Raw genomic sequence first — 19,301 nt, 5'->3', positions numbered from 1 at the left:
ACTTTCAGAAGAATAAGAACAGACACGTACTGCTAACTTACTACACAGCTGGGCAGGGGAGCAAACAGTGTGAGCTTAATTTCACTGAAGTGAGCTGTAGGTCACGAAAGCTTATGCTCAAATAAATTGGTTAGTCTCTACGGTGCCACAAGTACTCCTTTTCTTTTTGCAAATACAGACTAACACAGCTGTTACTCTGGAACCACTGATTCCTCTATTACTCCTCTCCTTCCCTCCACTTCCCCCCTCAGAGAGCTACAGACACTAGCCAGTGTGAGGTTTCCGCCATTGGGTTATTCTCTTCAGAGTTATACTGGAAGATTCAGGAGATACAGTCTCACACAAGCAACCTGCTGCCTGTGGAACAAGAGTCCTAACTCTAGGGACAAATAGCCTCAAGGCAAGTTTTTTTGGGTTATCATACACATTGTAAGGAGAGTGATCACTTTAGATAAGCTATTACCAACAGGAGCGTGGGTTTGTTTGGGGGGAATGTTGGGGGGTGGGGGAGGGAGAGAAAACCTGGATTTGTGCTGGAAATGGCCCACCTTGATTATCATACACATTGTAAGGAGAGTGATCACTTTACATAAGCTATTACCAGCAGGAGAGTGGGGTGGGGGGAGAGAAAACCTTTTGTAGTGATAAATACCCATTTTTTCATGATTTGTGTGTATAAAAACAAACATTCTGTATTTTCCACAGTACACATCCGATGAAGTGAGCTGTAGCTCACGAAAGCTTATGCTCAAATAAATTGGTTAGTCTCTAAGGTGCCACAAGTACTCCTTTTCTTTTTAAGGTTAAACTTGTAGCTCCAGTCTGGGTGACAGAGAAGGTAAATCCTTTGCACTGATTTCCAGGGTGGGGGAGGGGTCCATTCCACCAACAGCAGCAGGAGAACCAAGAGAGCTAGAAATATGATCGTACAACCACACCCCTCTCTAGCCACGTTATGTACCTGGGGGATTCTGTATAAAGAAGAGTAAAGAATCTGATTTAGTCCGTTGGGTTAACAGCCATCCAGACCTAGACTTTAAGATTCTGTGGCTTAGGGCCACTCTCCCACAGAGATGGATTTTAGGGATCCCGAAAGATGGTAACACCTACTTACCTCTTATATAGCACTTTTCATCTATAGAGCTAAAAGCACTTTACAAAAGGAGATCACTATCACTACCCTCATTTTTACAGATGGGGAAACTAAGGTGCAAGAAGGCAAAATGACTTGTCCAAGGTCAGCCAGCAGGTCAGTGGCAGAGCCAGGAACAGAGCCCACGTGACCTGAGTCCCAGTCCAGTTCTCTATCCACTAGACCACACTGTTTCCCCTGTTCTTGGGTGGCCATAACATAAACAGCCCCCAATATATTTGACACTAATTGACCTCAGTCTCGGCAGAGATGCCAAGGGTCAGGTTGACACTGGAGACTGAATACCTTCACCTAAAAAAAGCTAGTGAAATGTAGGGGAACCTTCAGTACTCTGGCAAGGACATGAAGAGCCATGTCCCCCTGCATCCCCAAAACCAATGTATCAGTGCAAACCTAGGTAAGCAAAGATAGTGTGAAGCTGTTCAGCCCTTTTTCTAGACCCCAATGCATCTAGGTGTTGCAGTGCCTCACACTGCTCATCTGCAGGCCACAAGCATGGCCAGGTCAGTTAAGAAATGTCAATGAATGACAGCTGAGTTTAAAAAAAACTAATTGAGGGGAAAACATTCCTACTCCAGAGAGAGGCATCTGTACAGTGGCTCAGTGAAACAGACTGAGAGGCTGCCTGTAAAGCGATGGAATTAGAAAAACTATTTGCTTACTAGCTTCCAGAACCCATCTGTCTTGCCCTTGTCCATGACCCTGGCTTTGCCTGACGTGTGCAATGACACAGAGTGGTGTAGTCTGGAGGCACTGGTACATGGCTGTTATGTTTGAAGGATGCAACAACCTTGCTGAAAAACATTCCACACGGATTCTCAAGCCAAACAACCTACAGAAGGATTTTTTCATGGAGACACTAATCCAGCTACAACTAACATACTAATATCTCTGACATGTGCAGAGTATGTCTGAACATAATGGCTGGTCCCATTTAGACTGTAAGGTCTGAGTATTCTGTGTATTATGGTAACACCTAGAGACACCAATTAACACCACAGCTTCTTTGTGCTAGATGCTGTACCATTAGCGTGGAAACACATTCAGTGTTATGAAACATCTCACTTTTAGGGACTGAAGGGGGAATTCACCATAAATAGTCCCTCTCCCACATGCTAGTCACTAGAAACATACGTAGGTGATTCACTACCACTCTTTCAATACCCAAGACAGAAGGAAAGAAATAGACCCCAATTCTATTTAGGTTCTTATGGTGTATCTATCACTGAGGCATCTTTAGCATTACAGTAGAACTCTTTCTGAAACCTGCAAGGTAGTTGTGAAGCCCTGGGTGGCATCATACAACGTCCAGTTCTGCTGACGATCAGCAATCCCAGAGAAACTGTACCACAGCCAGGCTGCAAAAATAAGCCCCTGAGAGTAGCCTTTATATTCTCTCAGCTCCTCTGTGGCAGGAATGGCTGATCCGCATTCTGCCTAATAACACAATTGATTGCCTACATTTAGCAGCTAATCTCCCCACTATGCAGGGCAGCCATCAATCAGGTATTCCACCTTAGCTGGTGAGTAGCAAGCACATAGCTACCCTGACAGCCTGAAACACCACCACTTCCCTTTCCCTGCCCTTCTGCCTATCCTGAGCCAACAGCAGGGTGGATTGATTTAAATCACCAAGTGGAAAGGCTTGAATTAAATCTATTTTAAACCAACTTTTCCATTTGTACCTCAGTTATTTTCTAAAGAAAAGTGCATTCTCATTGACATAACCATTAAAACACACTGATTTACAACTAAATAGAGCCTTCACACAAGATTTGTGTGTGCATCTTTTTGCTATCTTGGAGGGTACACTATAACTATATACATATATTTAAGCAATTATATAGCTTCATGTTTTCAGGTTCTTATTAATTGTACATTTTTAGTATAATAGAAAATGGCAAATATGTTGCTTATTTATTTACCAGATAATTAACTTTTAGCTCATAACTAGAATTTAATTAATTACACAAAACAGCATATAAAATTTTTATTAAACGAAACAACCTTAAAGTTTTGGATACATAAACTTCCAATCAAAACACGATTCACATTTACAACTAAATGATTTATTAAACAGAAAGATTAATTGTAGTAATTGAATTAAACTAATTATTTCAGGTCAGCCTTTGGAAAACTTTCAAATATGCCTAAGTGAATGTGGCTGGAGCTTATTTTCCTAAGTCTCTTGAAAATGAGAGTCTCCTAAGTTATTTAGATTGTCTTTCAACTTTTAAAACTAGTAGATCTCATCTCCTCCCTCCTTTCTATTCATAGACTGGAAGAGAAAGACAAGTTTTCCTGCTTTTTCAACTCCCAGTTGATTTCTCAACTTTGAATTAACTAGTGCAAGTGAAAAAAATATTCTTTCTGGGCCTGCAGAAAAGGCTACTGCTGTCAATAGCTGATTTAGCACTTCAACAAACTCTGATTGGTTGGTTCCAGATGCTTAGCTAGTGACTTCCACCAGTTCTGTGGTATTACTTTCTTTAAATTGAAAACTGAGCCAGTCAAAGCGAAGGTAGGGAGCAGCTGTAAAAATAGGAGTACACATAGGCACCGACTCTATGGGTGCTCTTGGACTGGAGCACCCACCAGCAGCCCCCCCGCCCCCTCAGCTCCCCCCCAGCATTTGCCACCAGCCAGCAGACCCCGCTAATCAGTGCCTCCCCCTCCTTCCCAGCATGCAGGAGGCTTTGGGAGAGAGGGGGAAGAGCGAGGGCACAGCGCATTGGGGAACAGGGCGGAATGGGGCAGGAAGGGGTGCAGTGGGGGTGGGGCCTGTGGCAGAGCCAGGGGTCGAGCACCCCCTGGCACATTAGAAAGTCAGCGCCTATGAGAGTATAAGACCACCCATCTGGGCTCTGTGGATGATCCTGATGAGATATAGGATGGTGTCTCCTGAAGTCAGAGGTCAGGTTCCAAAAGCTGTGATGGCTTTGCTAGTCTCTTGCATCCAGTAGCACAACTCCTGGGACCCACACAGGATCAAGTTCTTAATACAGTACATGTCCTATTGTGCCATATTTATAAAGCTTAACCTCAAAAGTTACTTTTCCCCCAATTGTTTCTTTATATAGACAAAACAGCTTTTAACTCAAAGGTTTTGATAGAGGGTCATAGTTTTTTTTATTTAAATATTTTAAGAGATTAGAAGTAGTTTAGGCCTTAACATATTTTGTATTAAATTCAGATTTCATTTTAAACAGGTTTATCTTTTTTTAATTATTTAAGTAATAATAAAATGAAAAAAATCTGATTTAAATAAAACATCTGATTTGATTTTTTTTAAATGCTGATTTTTATCCACCCTGGCTAACAGGTTTCCGATTGAAGAGAAGCACTCCTGCACTCCACTCTCTCCACTACCAGCATTCACCACCAGGGCAGCAGACCCTAATTTAGCCCAGCACGAGCCCTCTGCAAACTGCTAATCCCCGTGCCCAGCTGTTTCTCAAATGCACTGGCATGAGCAAACCATAAACGATTTATGGCGCGTGGCAGGAAGATTCCTGGCTCCCTGCATGGGCGGGGTTTTGGTAGAAGATCATGCTTGGGCTAATGTTTATATTGCAAGTTGTCAGTCTAGCAATAAATCATCTTCTGTACTATATGGTAATAGAGCTCTCCCCACCCAGCTGGCACCCTGACTACACTGAATCCGATTAGAGCCACTTCAGACACACCTGGGAGGCTTCTTTTTTTTCTTTTTTTTTTTTTTTTTTTTAAACAGAAGCACTAACAAGTCAGGGAAAAATTGATACATTTACAAACATAATCTATAAGAATTCCCTAGTCCTGCAGGCTGGGTTTACTTTCAGGAATCAACCCCTGCCTGGTGCAAATGACTTCCTCAAATTACATTCCCAACCTGCTGCAAGTACATACATAAACACCTAGTACATACATAAACATCTTCTGCTACTACAGTGCTTTACTAATAATGAAGAGTTACGGCCAAGGAGATCCTTCCGAGCAAAGCTAGTTTTCAGGAACTTGCATAGCTGAACAGAGGACCCCTGGAAAGCTGAGTTATGAATATGGGGGCATAAAATATGTTTTTCATATATTAGTCATGCAGACACTTCCTGCTTAGAAAGCTCAAACAGTTTAAAGGGACACTGCCAATTTGGGAAAAAAAAAAAAAAAAAAAAAATCCCACTTCTCTAATACTGTTGCTCAAAACAGCTCCGATTAAAAATATTTTTAAAAAATAGGACATGAGATTTAAAACCACAAACCAGCAGGGAGAATCTGGGGCAGCTGAAGCAGCTGCAACTACTTTTAGCCCGTTTCATATCAACAGATTTCAAGTTGACAGCATCCCTTTCATTTTTTAAAGCTTCCCACTTGGCAGGGACACAGTCCTTACTAAGGAACAGCAAGAGTGTTTCAAATATTCCTGTTTTAGGAGTATTTGAAAATTATACCGAGCATGTGCAGCAACACATGCTCAAGCTGCAGATATGACCAGGAACCATGGAGCACCTACCAAGAGCTGCACATGCTAAAACAATAAAAAAAATTGTCGTCGTAACTACTGGCCTAGTGTATGGGGGAGGGGGGGAGCAAGAGACATGATATATCTTGCTTTTAGTAAGATTTTTGACACAGTCCCAACATGGCATTCTCATAAGCAAACTACAAAAATGTGGTCTAGATGAAATTACTACAAAGTGAGTGCTTGACCCCCATACTCACAGTAATTATCAAAGATTCACTAGCAAACGGGGGGGGGGAATGCATCACCTGGGATCCTGCGGGGTTTGTCCTGGATCTGGTACTATTCAATATTTTCATTAATGACTTGGATAATGCAATATAAAATATGCTTAAAAAAAATCTGCAGATGACACCAAGCTAAGAGGGCTGCAAACTCTTGGGAAGACAGGATTAAACTTCAAATGACCTTGACAAATTGGAGAATTGGTCTGAAATCAACAAGCTGAAATTCAATAAAGGTAAGTGAAAAGAACTATACTTAGGAAGGAACAAATCAAATGCACAAATACTAAATTGGGAATAACTGGCTAGGCAGTAGTACTGACGAGTTATATTGGATCACAAATTAAATATGAGCCAGCAATGTGATGCAGTTGCGAAAAAGGCTAATATTCTAGAGGGTGTATAAGACAGGTGCATAAAAGATAATAGGAGTGATGTATATAAGACATGAGAGGTAACTGTCCAACTCTGCTTGGCACTAGTGTCAACTGGAGTACTGACCCGTTCTGGGCATCTCACTTTAAGAAGATGTGGACAAATTGGAGAGAGTCCAGAGGAGAGCTATAGAAACAAGAAAAGGTTTAGAAAGCCTGACCTATGAGGAAAGATTAACAAAACCGGGCATGTTTAGTCTTCAGAAAAGAGGCGGGGGGGGGGGGGAGAGAGGAGAGGCGGGGGGGAGACTTGAGAATAGTCTTTAAATATGTTAAGGGCTGTTATAAAGAGGACAGTGATCAATTGTTCTTCGTGTCCACTGAAGGTAGGACAAGTAGTAATGGGCTTACTCTGAAACAAGGGAGTTTTGGGTTAGATATTAGGAAAGACATTCAAACTATACAGATAGATAAGCATTGGAATTAGGCTTCCAAGGGAAGTTGTAGAATCCCTATCATAGTCTAACCTGTTCTTAAAAGCCTCCATACACCTGTCAGGGATGGTCTAAGTATACTTTGACCTGCCTCAGCGCAGGGCTTTGGACTCGATGACCTCTTGAGGTCCTTTCCAGCCCTACACTTCTATGATTCTAGTCTAATTAACTTGGAAAACATTTGATCTTCACAAGAAACAAATGCCACAGAGTCAAATTTGCCTAAGGTTTTATACAAGTCCAGGTACAATGCCCCAACAGACATAAGCAATTCCCCTTCTCTTCTTTTGACTTTAAAGAAAAGTCAGTAAGTTACATTAATGCCTCATTAAGGCTGAGATTTTACATGTATAACAGTTGGAAATTTCACAATTGTGGTTTCTGCAGCACTGTCAGTCAACCTCATTTCATAGATAAATTATAACAAGACAGAACCTGGCCCAAGACACTGTTCCTGTGCAAACCACAGCTCTAACTGTAAGCACAGTTAAACACTGGAATGCTGACCCTTGGGCATTTGAAATTGTTATATCAATGCATAGCACTCAGCTGCCTCCTCCATCAGCACAAACCAAGTGAAGCAGCCACAGATCAGACCTAGTGCAGGAACCCATGGCAGTCAGCCTGAGCCCTGCAGGAAGTCCTACTATCTGACTCTGCATCATTTCACTTCTCAACATTATTCCCTCACGATCACACAGGCAATTGCTCAGAACTAGCTGGGGAAATCACTAGCTGTTTGTTCACTGAACATGGTTACACACAAATGGCTAAATTCTGCCCTAGGATGCATGCATAGTACCCAGTGAAATCCATGGGAGTTGTGTGCACAGATCTCAGGGCTAGAATCCATCCACAGCTCTGGAAATCCTCCAATTTTTCCATGGCCTTTGTAACAGTTCCTGCCACACTCAGACATACACTGCTACCAAATGCTCTCTTACACACACTTCCCCACCACAGCCACTTACCAGGACCTCTTGCCTTATCTGATAGCCCATCCCTCCTGCCCGATTCAGTCAGCAAGACCACATGAACAAGCAGCACACAACCACCTCTAGGTCCTCAGCACAGATGGAGGTAGATAATGGGACAACGGAAATGCCTTGCAGAACAAGAAGGCTTCAGCTGGCATAAAAGCATACCAGATTTCACTAGAATGTCCTTAGAAGAATTCCATCCCCCAGCCAGCAAGGCTTCCAGCACCTCTCAGACTAAAGTCCACTTTTAGCTTGCAACGTGGAGGGGCCAAACTCCACACATTCCTTTTCCTTCTAGCAGCAGCTGAAAGAAGCATAGAGTGATGATGTCCCCTAACCACCAAGAGTAAGGAGGCCATACCCACAGGTCTAGGGAGGACCCATTCATGGATAAGTTAGCTGCTAGAGGCTGCACTAAATCCGCAAGATTCCCCCCCAAGACCTTCTAAAACCCTCAAATGTTAGGACCAAAAAGAGTGATCTTTAAGGGTCATGATCATAAAGAGGAAGATTTAACAGGCAATGTGACAGGGCAAAGATGTACTGTACCTCTAAGGAACTGCCAGGCTGGATCAGACACGGGGTCCATTTGATTCAGGATATTGCCTCTGACACTGCCAAGTACTAGATGCTTCAGAAGAAGATGCAAGAAAATCATAGTGGGCAGCTATGGAATACCTTCTTCCTCCTCCTCGTAAACCTCAGCCATTAGAGTTGGTTTATGTGCTGAAGCACAAGAGTAATAATCCCATTTAAAATACATATATTATAACAAAAGTAAATCTCTGGACCTTCTCATTCATTTAAATGTCAGATCCATTCTGAATCCTGGTAAACTCTTAGCCCTAATGCTATTATGTGGTAGTGAGTTTCACAGATTAACTATGCATTGTGTGAAAGTATTTTTTAAACCAGTATTAAATTTGTTGCCTATCAGCTTCATTGAATTTCATTCCATTTAACTGAAAAATACAGTCAGTCACTTTAACTTCTCATATGGAGCCTTCCAGGACTCAACACCTAGCACTGGACAGGGCCAGGAATACAGAGCTGATGCAAGTGATATGAATAAAGCATTCCAAGTAACTCTTCATTCCCACCCTGGCATTATGGGACTCACACCCCCTTGGGGCTATGCCTTCATAGCAGTTTGGAAAGCCTTAGCAATCCACTAAGCATAACTTCCAGTAAGACACTCCAGAGTGTATCATGTCATTCCAGACACAAGATAGACTGTGAGCTGATGCTTCTGGGGCATCCCTGTCTGAGCACATTAGCAATAAGAAAGTACACTGACACGCTGGCAAACAAGAGAATAGTTTCCAAGTCTAAACGTGAGGAAAGGGTAGAAAGGAGAGGAGGAAATTTGAGTCATGTGTAAAGACACAGCCATACAAGAGAGCATGTGAACAGTGGAAACAAATGTACAGATCAGAGACGCTAGGGGCTTTCTTAGAATGCCCTCCTCCTTTAAATAGAACAGGGGTGTAACTTAGGCCGTTTTACAGCAATTTCATAACTCCACAGAGCATGCAGGATAGTGGACCACACAAGTTCCTCCTTCATTCTGAGCATCAGGCAAGTCACATCTTAGTTAAATTTACTCATTTGTAGGTATTTCTATGGTGTTCATCTCCAAAGCATCTAAGCACCACACAAGCACTAATGGAGGTGCTCAACTCCCTCAATTCCACCTCACTGGGGAGCAGTATTAGCCCTATATGTAGCTGAGGAAAGGAGGCAAAGGGAGGCAGTGTCTTTCACAAGTTCACACGATAAATCTGTGCAGAGCCAAAAACAAAACATAGTTCTCCTGTGTCCCAGGCCAGTGCCCTGACCACAAGATCATCCTTCCTCTCAATCCATTCTGTAAAGATACTTCACCTGAGAAAAGTAACATTCCTCCAATGCAGTTACAGATCTGTCTTGGATAAAACAGCAGACTTTATGCAGAGGTACTGGCTCAGGGAAAGAAGACTGATGATTTCACCTTTGTGGCACTGGCCAAGCTGGCAGAAATCTACATTCACAGCTCTTTGTTGGTCCCTGGATGATGTCAGTTTGGGAGGGGGTTCAGTTCACTCCCATCCTTAGTGAAGAGGTATCCATAACATATTTGGCACTAACTGAAGCCTAGCAAATAGTCTGAGTAGAGGCCAAGGATCAAAAGCATGACTGTGACAGACTGAACTGTCCTATTCAGGCATCTTAATTTGTATCTGAAGGGCAGAATCCACAAAACCTTCAAGTGTGGAGATGGGGCTGGGAGTCACTAATATTAACATATCTGCCCCCTCGTGACAATTCCAGCCTCAGTCCTGCCAACAAGAATACAAGATAAGTCCCCCTTCTTGTGGTGGGCATCCTCCCTTTGCTCCACCCCGACTCCATCTAACAACTGACTGTGCCTGCGGGTCTCCTGCGTACAGTACAGCAGAAGCAGCAATGGCAGAGGGAACTGGACCCGTATTTGGCAATTCTCATCACACACACTACTGACAGCACTTGCCCTCTGCTGCTGAAGCAATATGTGGATTGGCTGTGACCCTGCCCTACAGAATTGTCCTATGCAGCAATGTTTGAAGTTTGGAAACAAATGAAGTCCCCACAACAACTTTAAATGCCCTTTCCCTAAAAATGAGTAAGGCATATTATCAGGATGGGAAGCCCACTTGCTGCTACCCAGGCTGCACCTCCTGATACACAATGCCAATCTCCAGGGCTCTCAGGCACCAAGTTTACTTTGAATGGAAGAGTCTTTGGCCGAGCTTGTGAAGGCCTTACTCAACTCAACAACATTTCTGTTTATCTGTAATGCAATAACTTTTGAACTCTGAATCTGATCAACTCCAACATTTCAAGGAATGTTCTAGGTATCAATGGCCAGAACCCTATTGATTCTGGAGAAAATCGGAAAACCGAAGGAGGGAAATGGGGGACACACGAAGCCCCGGCCATCTGACTAGCACAGCCACAGCTTCAAGCACCTCTGCAACTGTCTACAGATCAAACTACTGGTTGATGGCACGCATTAAGACAACAATACCCCTATTTCATATCTGCCTACCCTCCCAATAGAGTTTAACATGTTAACACCCTAAATGACATCTCACAGACAGAAAGAAGAATAATGGTGTGGGGGAAAGGGAAATGGGAGTGCCCACAGCGCTCCTGGTTTGGAGAGGAAATTGGGGTCCCTGATATGGGGGAGGGAGAAATGGGGCACACAGAACACAAGGCAGGGAGAGACTGGTGGACCCCAGTATGGGGAGAGGGGAACAGGAACACAGAGCCCCTAGCACAGGGGGCACATGAGAATGGGGTGCACATAGAACCATTGGCATGAGGGGATATTGGGAGATGTTGGCACATAACACAGGAGGAAATGGAGGGGAACAAAAATCCCCTGCTGTGGTGGTAAGGAGAAAATGTGGGACACTAACAGGCCAAAGCATGAAGAAGGAGTTAGGGGGCTTTGCAGGGAGTCCCCGAAATAGAGGGGACAGGAAGGCAGACAAGGAGTTGTGGGGGCAAAAGAAGGGATGTAAGAAGCCCTAGTGTGTGTAATAATCTCATCTTGCACAAATTATGAAGCGTGTGACCTGCTAGTTAGGGCCACTGGGTAAAGCACAATCATGGTTTTAGTCGATTCCATTTATTCTGCCATTACTGAGCTGATTGTCTTTGCTCCACCCTTAAAAGCACCCAAAAGGCAAGGAAGGCCAACTGCCACAATCCTTTATTACATGCAGCTCCAGATACCACATACTCTCCAGAGGGTACCCACCACCATGCCGAAGTGTGGTGCATCAGTTACCCATCCTGAATACAAGGGGCAGATCCTTGATGAGAAGCACACCCTTCCCAAACTCCAGGGCCCTTTTACACTCTGTGCCACCCAGCTGCCATTTAAGAAGACAGGACAAAAATAGGTTTCAGAGTAGCAGCCATGTTAGTCTGCATTCGCAAAAAGAAAAGGAATACTAGTGGCATCTTAGAGACTAACCAATTTATTTGAGCATAAGCTTTCGTGAGCTACAGCTCACTTCATCGGATGCATTCAGTGGAAAATACAGTGAGGAGATTTATAAACACACAGAACATGAAAAAATGGGTGTTATCATACACACTTCAGGGTTTGAAATCTGCAAAACAAGCAACTAGCAGAGAGCCACAACTACTCAACACAGTATGTAGAAGTCTGCAATGCATCTTTGATACAGAGGCAACAGATCCCAGAAGTAACATCTCCTCTTGATCACCAAGTGGCTCGGTGATATTAAAGATGAGGGTAGCCACAGGCTGCATTGTGGAACTCTATAGGCCACATTTAGCAACCCCGAGTGTGTTCCCTGTATATTTATGAGCCACATGGCTGCCTATAAGGAGAGCTAAAAGCAGAGAAAGGACTCCTGATGCTGCAGGCTACACCAGTGAGATTAAATGCTGACCTTACACTCTGAATCTGGTATGCACAGAACACCGTTTAGGTACAGGTACCCAATACTTTCTGTACAGATTCAGTGACAGGTAGAAACGGAAAGGAAGTTTACACTGAAAGTGATTCAAGGGGAAAAGGAGTGAGGAAGGGCAGCACAAGTAAAAAAAAAAAAAAAACATACTATGGAACATCTCATCCTCTCAACTTGATCTCCACACACTCCTTACCCCACTGCAGGCAAGCTCAGACATGCACTTGCCTTGGCATTAGAGAATCACCTAAAACATAGATGCAAAGGATAATTTACTAGAAGGAATTACCTAGCAGATTAGGGAATTACTAAAATTACCTAATTTGAGACATCACAATTATCACAAGAGGCCATGTCTGCACTACGGGTGCTATGGTAGCACAGCTTCAGCTATGCCACTACAGAGCCGTAGTGTAGAAACTTCCTGCACTGACAGGAGGATTTTTTCCATCAACCTAGCTGCATCTACACTGGGGGTTTGGGCGGCTCAGCAACAGTGCTCAGGGGTGTGAATTGCTAGGTCAATTCACATTTTAAGATCAGACCAGGGATGAAAGAGATCCTGAGGATTTGTCTGTGCAGCTCCAGCGGGACAGACCTTTTTTTAATTAGGCTGGGATAGCTCCAGCGCTCCCTGGACCCAGTCCACATTGACTCATTTCAGGAGCTATATCCACAGCTACTTCAGCACCGAAAAAGGGGGCTTTAAAGTGTTCATTTCATGAGGCACAAACACCACTGGTACTGCCCTGGTTCAAGTTAAGCTAGTCTGCCTAGTGGCTAATCTTGAATTCTAACCAGAAACTCCCTATCTCTCTTATTAGCACCCTGCAGTTACCATTTCTCCATCTACCATCTCACCTTGGGCCCGCTTTGCATAACATGGACCTAATATGACAAGGAGGATGCCCTAGCATGGAGGACCTACAGATGGACCATTTGCTAGGTATGCGACTCACACATTTGCACTCTGGGATTTCAGGAATTCAAATATTGAAAAGCAGAGTGTGCTCTGATGTAGCATCACCTCATTCCTGGCTTCCTTACCTGCTCTCTGCTGTTTGTATCCAAGGGATTCACTTCCTCCTCCTGTGCAGACCCTTTTCATCAGTTCTGTCTCTGGACTGATTCTGATTCTGCAAAATACAGATCTGCAGCTTTGAGAAGCCCTGTCAGGCAAGAAGCAGTCTCATTTTGCAGGGCTGTCTTTTCAGTGGACTCACTCCAGCTGGCCTCTCTCAGACCTGGTCCATTCCCAGCTCAGAGAAACTCACAGCTCACTCACTCACCCTTTTGCCTATTAATGCAATTTCAGTTGGAAATATTTTTTTTCCTCTTCCGTTTACAAATCCCGGTGCCAGTGCTCAACCTTTCACTTCTTTCCTACTCCGTTGTCTCCCACTCACACTCTAGACCAGATCCAGATGTGGTTCAGTATCATCTGCTCAGCTCTGCTGTTCTCTAAACTTTCCTTTTTCTTGGGATCTGTTCAGATTCACTAACTTTCTTGCAGAAAGTCTCTTGGATGCTGCCTGGTGCCAGGGAGGGTCTCTAGTTGGTAAACGATCCTCTCTCCTCCCCGACCTTCTGCTTTGCCACAGAAACAGTGTTGTTTCCTCTCCCCTATTCTGACTTCTTCAACACAGATAACACAAACTGTCTCAAATTTGCTTCACTTCATTTCCAATTCCAAAGCCCTCTTGTTGTGGCTATCACGGTCTCTCCCCAAAATACACATCGCTCCCCATGTTTCACTCCATAAGGATCTGGTTCCATTCAAACTTAGTTTAGACCTCTCTGGCCCACAAGCAGACCCAGTTCAGTTCTGGGATCAGTCTTCCTCGATTTCCAGACTCAACTGGGTTTAAACTGGCTCAGTTCCACTCTCTTCCCCTCCAGGACTCAGTTCCTGACCCATACACCTCTTCTGTCCCCAATTCAGTACCGGCCTGCCCTGGCCCCTGCAGCCCAGCGGTGATTGTCTGGCTCTGATAGTTTTCCTCCCTGGGCTCACGTCTCCCAGTTCTGTTCTGACTGGGTTGGGCCCAGCTCCCCCAACACCAATGTGACTTTACATCTAGTTCTGCCCGTTTCCCTCCCCTTTAGCCCGAGGGCGACAAACTGGGGGCAGAGCCGAACTCCTCCCTTTCTCGCGGGTCCCGGTTCGGATCTGACCCGGATGGGGCGCTCTTGGCGCTGGCGGAGCTCTGACCTGGCCAGGCTGGGCCCTATCCCAGACCGGCTCTGACCCAGCTGGGACCCGGGCGCTCGGAGCCAGGTTCGGTGCCGGCCCGGTTGGGCCCCCTTCCCGCCCCGGACTCAGTTCTGACCTGGCTGGACTCCCTCAACCCCCCAGGGTCCCGGACTGGCTCGGAACCAGTCGGGCTCCGCTTCTCCCGGACTCCCGGGGACTTTACAGCCGGTTCTGACCCGGTTCGGTTCTGTCTCGGGCCCGCCCCAAACTTTGCCCCCGCTCGGCCCGGCCCCGCGCGCTCCGCTTAGGCCACCATTTTGCTGCGGGGCACGCTGGGTAATCCGGCGGAATCCCCACGCAGCGGCGTAGGTGCGTCATCGAGGGGGGAGGGGTCACGCACGGCGGAGGGAGAGAGGCGCGTGGTAGATCACCATGGCAACGGGAGGGGGCAGAGCCTGCGCGCTCCTCGTCGGGCGAGTCCCGGGCTCGGACTCGCGGCGGCGGCGGGTTGTTGTGTAGACGCCCCCTGAAGCGCAGCTCGGCACAGGACTGCGCTGGTGTGGGCAGCGCAGGAGCGTCCGCTGCCCACGGGCTGGTGACACCGGAGTCACCGCGTAACGGGGGGCTGCTGGGGCCGTCCCATGGAGACAAGCCCTGGCCGGGAGCAGCTCACCGAGCTGGGCTGTCCCGCGTTCACAAGCATCTGCCAGGTGTCAGGGACCCGGCCCCGGGGAGGGGAGAGGAGGTGGTCACGGGCGAGGCGATAGCTTTTATTGGGCCAGCTTCTGCGGGTGAGCGAGCTAGGGCCGGCCCACCACGTTTTGGCACCTGAGGCGGGAGCTCAAATGACGCCCCCCCACCCCAGTCTGGCACCTGAGGCGGTCGCCTCAGTTTGCCTCATGGTAAGGCCAGCCCCGGAGAGAGCCACGCTCTGTAACCCCCTGTTTGTCCTATGACTGCAGGGGGGTTAAGGGGCCGCTCTGCCTTGAATGGTCCCTTACAACAGGTGCTAACTACTTAGGCTAAACTATCTCTTCCGCCTTCCAGTTCGCTGGGAGGCTGGGAGGCTCGTCTCACTCCGCACCAGAAGCTGGTCCCCTAAAAGCTCTTACCACCTCGTCTCTCTAACATCCTGGGGCTAACACAGCGACAACTACACGGCATCCGGGACACTGGGGCGGGGCCAGGCTGCTCCACCTCCTCTAATTGGCTTCCCCATCCCGGATGAGGGGCAGTTCAGAGCATGTGTTTGCTCAGAGTCCCTCCCCAGACTTCCACCCCCCACCTCCACCGCCCTGTGACTACCTTAACCCTGCCCTGGAGGCCCTGCTTCCTCCTGGGGGAGGGGAATTCAGCGTCACTAAAACAACCTGAAGGAGGCGGTTCCTTCCTGCTTTGGCCCCTTGGCCTTTTCCCATCTCAGAGACGGGGCTCACATTAGGGATGCTGCAAGGGTCCATAAATCAATTGAATGGGAGGCCATGACACAGAGATATGATTCTGCTGCAGTAGGGTTGTAGTCCTGGATGGTATCACAAGCAGAATCTAAGGCACTGAAGCTATGACTCGCATGTACATGCAGGAGTCTTTTCCTTGCTGAATGCAGGGCACTCTGGCCTGCATCGCAAGAACAAGAGGCAATTCTGCCTCAGATATTTCCCAACGGTGTCGCTTTAGCAGATGCCTGGGCCTAGAGCATCTTACCCTTGTTATGTAACTAATTCCCAACAAAAACCCTGTCTCCCCTCCCCAGAAGGCTGCATGTCAGACTTAGTCCTGGGGCACATCATAGTCTGTTGCTATGTTATAATGCTATAAACAGAGGATTCTAACCTGTATGTGGGACCAAGTGGGGGGGAAAGAGATAGGTGGAGAGTGGAAAAATCCACTTAACAAGAGCTGTAGGAGAACTGTGGTCTCCTAAAAGTGCAGGGACTGAGGAGAATGAATAGAGGCAGGCAGAATGTGAGCAAGGCCTGTTAAAACTGTGGGACTACCACCAGTAACCCTCACTCCTCACCTGCAACCCCCTGCTATTCCAGTCCTCCCCCCCACCCTCAAGCTCTCTGAATCCTGACCTGAAGCTATTTCAATTTTAGACCAGATAGAATTCTGCCCATTGTCCCTCACTCCTGTACAGCAGCCCTTCCCACCCCTGTTATTTTTCAGTCCTGAGCATCTCCTGAGCAGGGCAAATGGACTGAGCCAAACTGAGATGAGATTTTTTAAGTTGGAAAAAGCCCTCCGGGTATTTGGATGAGACCCCTAAACTTACTTCCTCTGTGACCCTGCCAGGTCCACATCCAAGTGGTGAAAGGCTGGCATATTGGCTCACAGTGCTGCTGAACCCTCAAACAGATCTCTTCTCTCACAGCTGAAGACAGGGATTCGGCAGAGTTCTGCTTCCATGACCTTGAGATCGTTGTGCTTGGGGAGAAGCTAGAACGTGTGAACCACACCCAGTGTGTGCCTGCTGCCCTGGGCCATGCGTCAGCCAGGGATATTTCAAGAAAGCCTTCAATACTTGTGCCTCCATAAATTCTCAACATCCTCTCTCTGCACTGGAGTCAGATAACAGGCAGAAGAACAATGGCTCCAAGAATCCAGGCTGCCCATCTGCTCTGTGTTTCCAGATTCTTGCCTCCACAGCGCCAGCTGATGAAATTTTCATAGCCGATGAGGTTTCTCATTTCCACTGGGCCTTGGAGCCTTCGCAGTTGAGCCTGTACGAGTTTCTGTGAGTATATGCTGTAGGTGACAATGATTAGAGAGCCCCTTGCTCTTTTATAGACCTTTCAACTTAGGATCTCAAAGCACTTTACAAACATACATTAATTAAGCCTAACAAGAAGTTAAGGGCCTGATTTTCAGATATTCTGAGCACTCACTGCTCCTATTGGCTCCTCTTGGAATTAATGGTGCTCAGCACTTCTCAAAATTGGACCCTAAGTGACTTCCACAGTGTCAAACAATGAATTAGAGACCGAGTCAGCAATATAACTCTGAATCCCATGTTATAACCACTATAAAACACTCCCCTCCCAAACCTAAAACCAGTCCTGACTCCTATTACTCTACCCATTATTTACTCCCTCTTGGCTCTCCTATCCCTGTGTTTCTACAAGCTAGGCAGCAGGTTCACCCCTGCACTGGGAGCTGAGGTGTGACATGCTGTGGGGGCATTATGTTATGTTAGATTATATTCATTTATATAACACTGTTAATACCAAAGCGCTGCTCCCTGCTGGAGCCAGTTGCTCACTAAAGCCTCTGAAGTTCAATTAACAAGCCCCAGGTAATCTAACACTGGACTCCCAATAATCCCTTTATTTTAAGGGGCCTCTGGCTGATGCAAAAGCCCCCAACAAATGACCCTGGAAATACATTTGAGATTCTCTTAAATACCAGCTGAATTTATGACCCTCAGTGAAGAGCAGGAAAGAATCTCTTCAAAATACTTTCCAAGTGGCAGCACTTTATATAGACCACTGTAACAGTATAAAAGAGACCCCTGGAGGGGCAGGTGCCACCCTGTGGAGAGATGAATCCCCCTATTTAGTAACGCATTTACAACCTTGACTGGTGATGGAGTGGACATCAGGAGGCTGAGAAGTATTGTCTCCCCACCAGAGGGAGGCAGCGCAGGCTCAGGCTGCTTAGGTTCACAGTCACCCCATGTCAAGCTGTGCCCCACCAGGGAAGCCTGAAATAACAGATTGACTCACTGGCCTCCAGCTTTCCTCTGTATGAAGCAAGGGATGGAGCCTCCCTGTAGAGATGTTCTCCCCTCTCCTTCCCTGGGACATCACAGGCATGCAGAGGGCACTCAGGAAATACTCTGTCCCCCCGCTTGCATTCCCGCTCATTCTGGAGTAGCTTTGGCAGGCTCTGGAGGTGATTCCTGGCTAGTCCTCAGCTGAAAGGCTGGGGCCTCAGTGGGAGAGGAATTCTCATGGGATGGCTCCAAAACAGGAAGTATGTGAACAAAACCTTTGCAACATAGGACATGCACTCTGGGGTAGGCAGGCACAAAGGGATCCTGGGGCATCCAGGCACAACAGGATCCTTTCTTAGAGTGGGACACCCAGATACAGTGGGGTCCCTCCCAGGAACAACAAGAACAGCTAAGCACTTCCACCCTGGAACAGCCAACTATATCCTGCCAAGGCACTATGGGACAGCCAAACACACCCTGCCAGCGTGTGCACCTACTGGATCTATACAACTCACCAATAAAACTGCTGCTACCAATGCTGAGCCGTATAATTCAACTCATTCTCATATATGGGAGCAAAGTCTGCGGCCCAGCTTTAACAGCCAATCATATTCATTAAGATAAAACCTTCAGAGAACCCCTATTTGAGTTTTGCAAATACTTTTTGCACCTATCAACTCCAGCAATAATGGCTCCATCAAAAATGGGTTGATTCCCCTTCCTAATTAGTACTTGTATTCTGGTAGGTCCCAAAGGCACCAGTCAGGATTGGATCCCAATTGTGCTGGGCACAGTACAGCCATACAAGTAGGCCCAGTTTCTTATCTCAAAGAGCATACAATTAAATTCAAGACAAGACTCAGCAAGTGGGTGTAACACATGATCAGTGGGAATGGGGAGGAAGGATGAGGATAACAATGATAAAAACACATGGTTACAATAGACTGCCTTTAGGACAGCTAGATGGTTTCAAGTCATTTAAACATACGTATATAGGTATATTTATTATAAAATATAAATACACAGAAATCAAATAGATCTCAATGGCCCCTCCTCATCATTCACATGACAAATCCCAAAAAGATATGGCCTCCTTGCAAATCAAGCACCACCCAGGTCAGTCACTGAGAAGATGTTTCCGGTGGTCTAACTGTATATTCAGCGTATGTCCATCACTGGCAATCTTATCACGCC

General features: G+C 46.2%; 1 protein-coding gene across 18 annotated transcripts in view; it reads right to left on the bottom strand.

The window, feature by feature from the left end:
- TJAP1 (tight junction associated protein 1) overlaps nt 1-14,741 on the bottom strand; it is a 55,392-nt gene extending 40,651 nt beyond the window's left edge. For 3 of the 18 annotated variants that reach the window (XM_037895468.2, XM_037895465.2, XM_037895471.2), the window contains exons 1-2: nt 13,488-14,736; nt 13,246-13,334 (exon numbers count right to left, since the gene is read on the bottom strand). The gene's annotated coding sequence lies outside the window, so the exon portion shown is untranslated. Of the gene's footprint in view, nt 1-7,717; nt 7,914-13,245 lie in introns of those variants that run through there. The other 15 variants (XM_037895464.2, XM_037895463.2, XM_037895470.2 and 12 more) reach the window with 9 other exon arrangements.
- Nucleotides 14,742-19,301: the final 4,560 nt, after the last annotated feature.

This window comes from Chelonia mydas, chromosome 3 (assembly GCF_015237465.2).
Source record: "Chelonia mydas isolate rCheMyd1 chromosome 3, rCheMyd1.pri.v2, whole genome shotgun sequence".
Lineage (NCBI taxonomy): Eukaryota > Metazoa > Chordata > Testudines > Cheloniidae > Chelonia > Chelonia mydas.
This window is presented reverse-complemented; position numbering and strand designations above follow the sequence as displayed.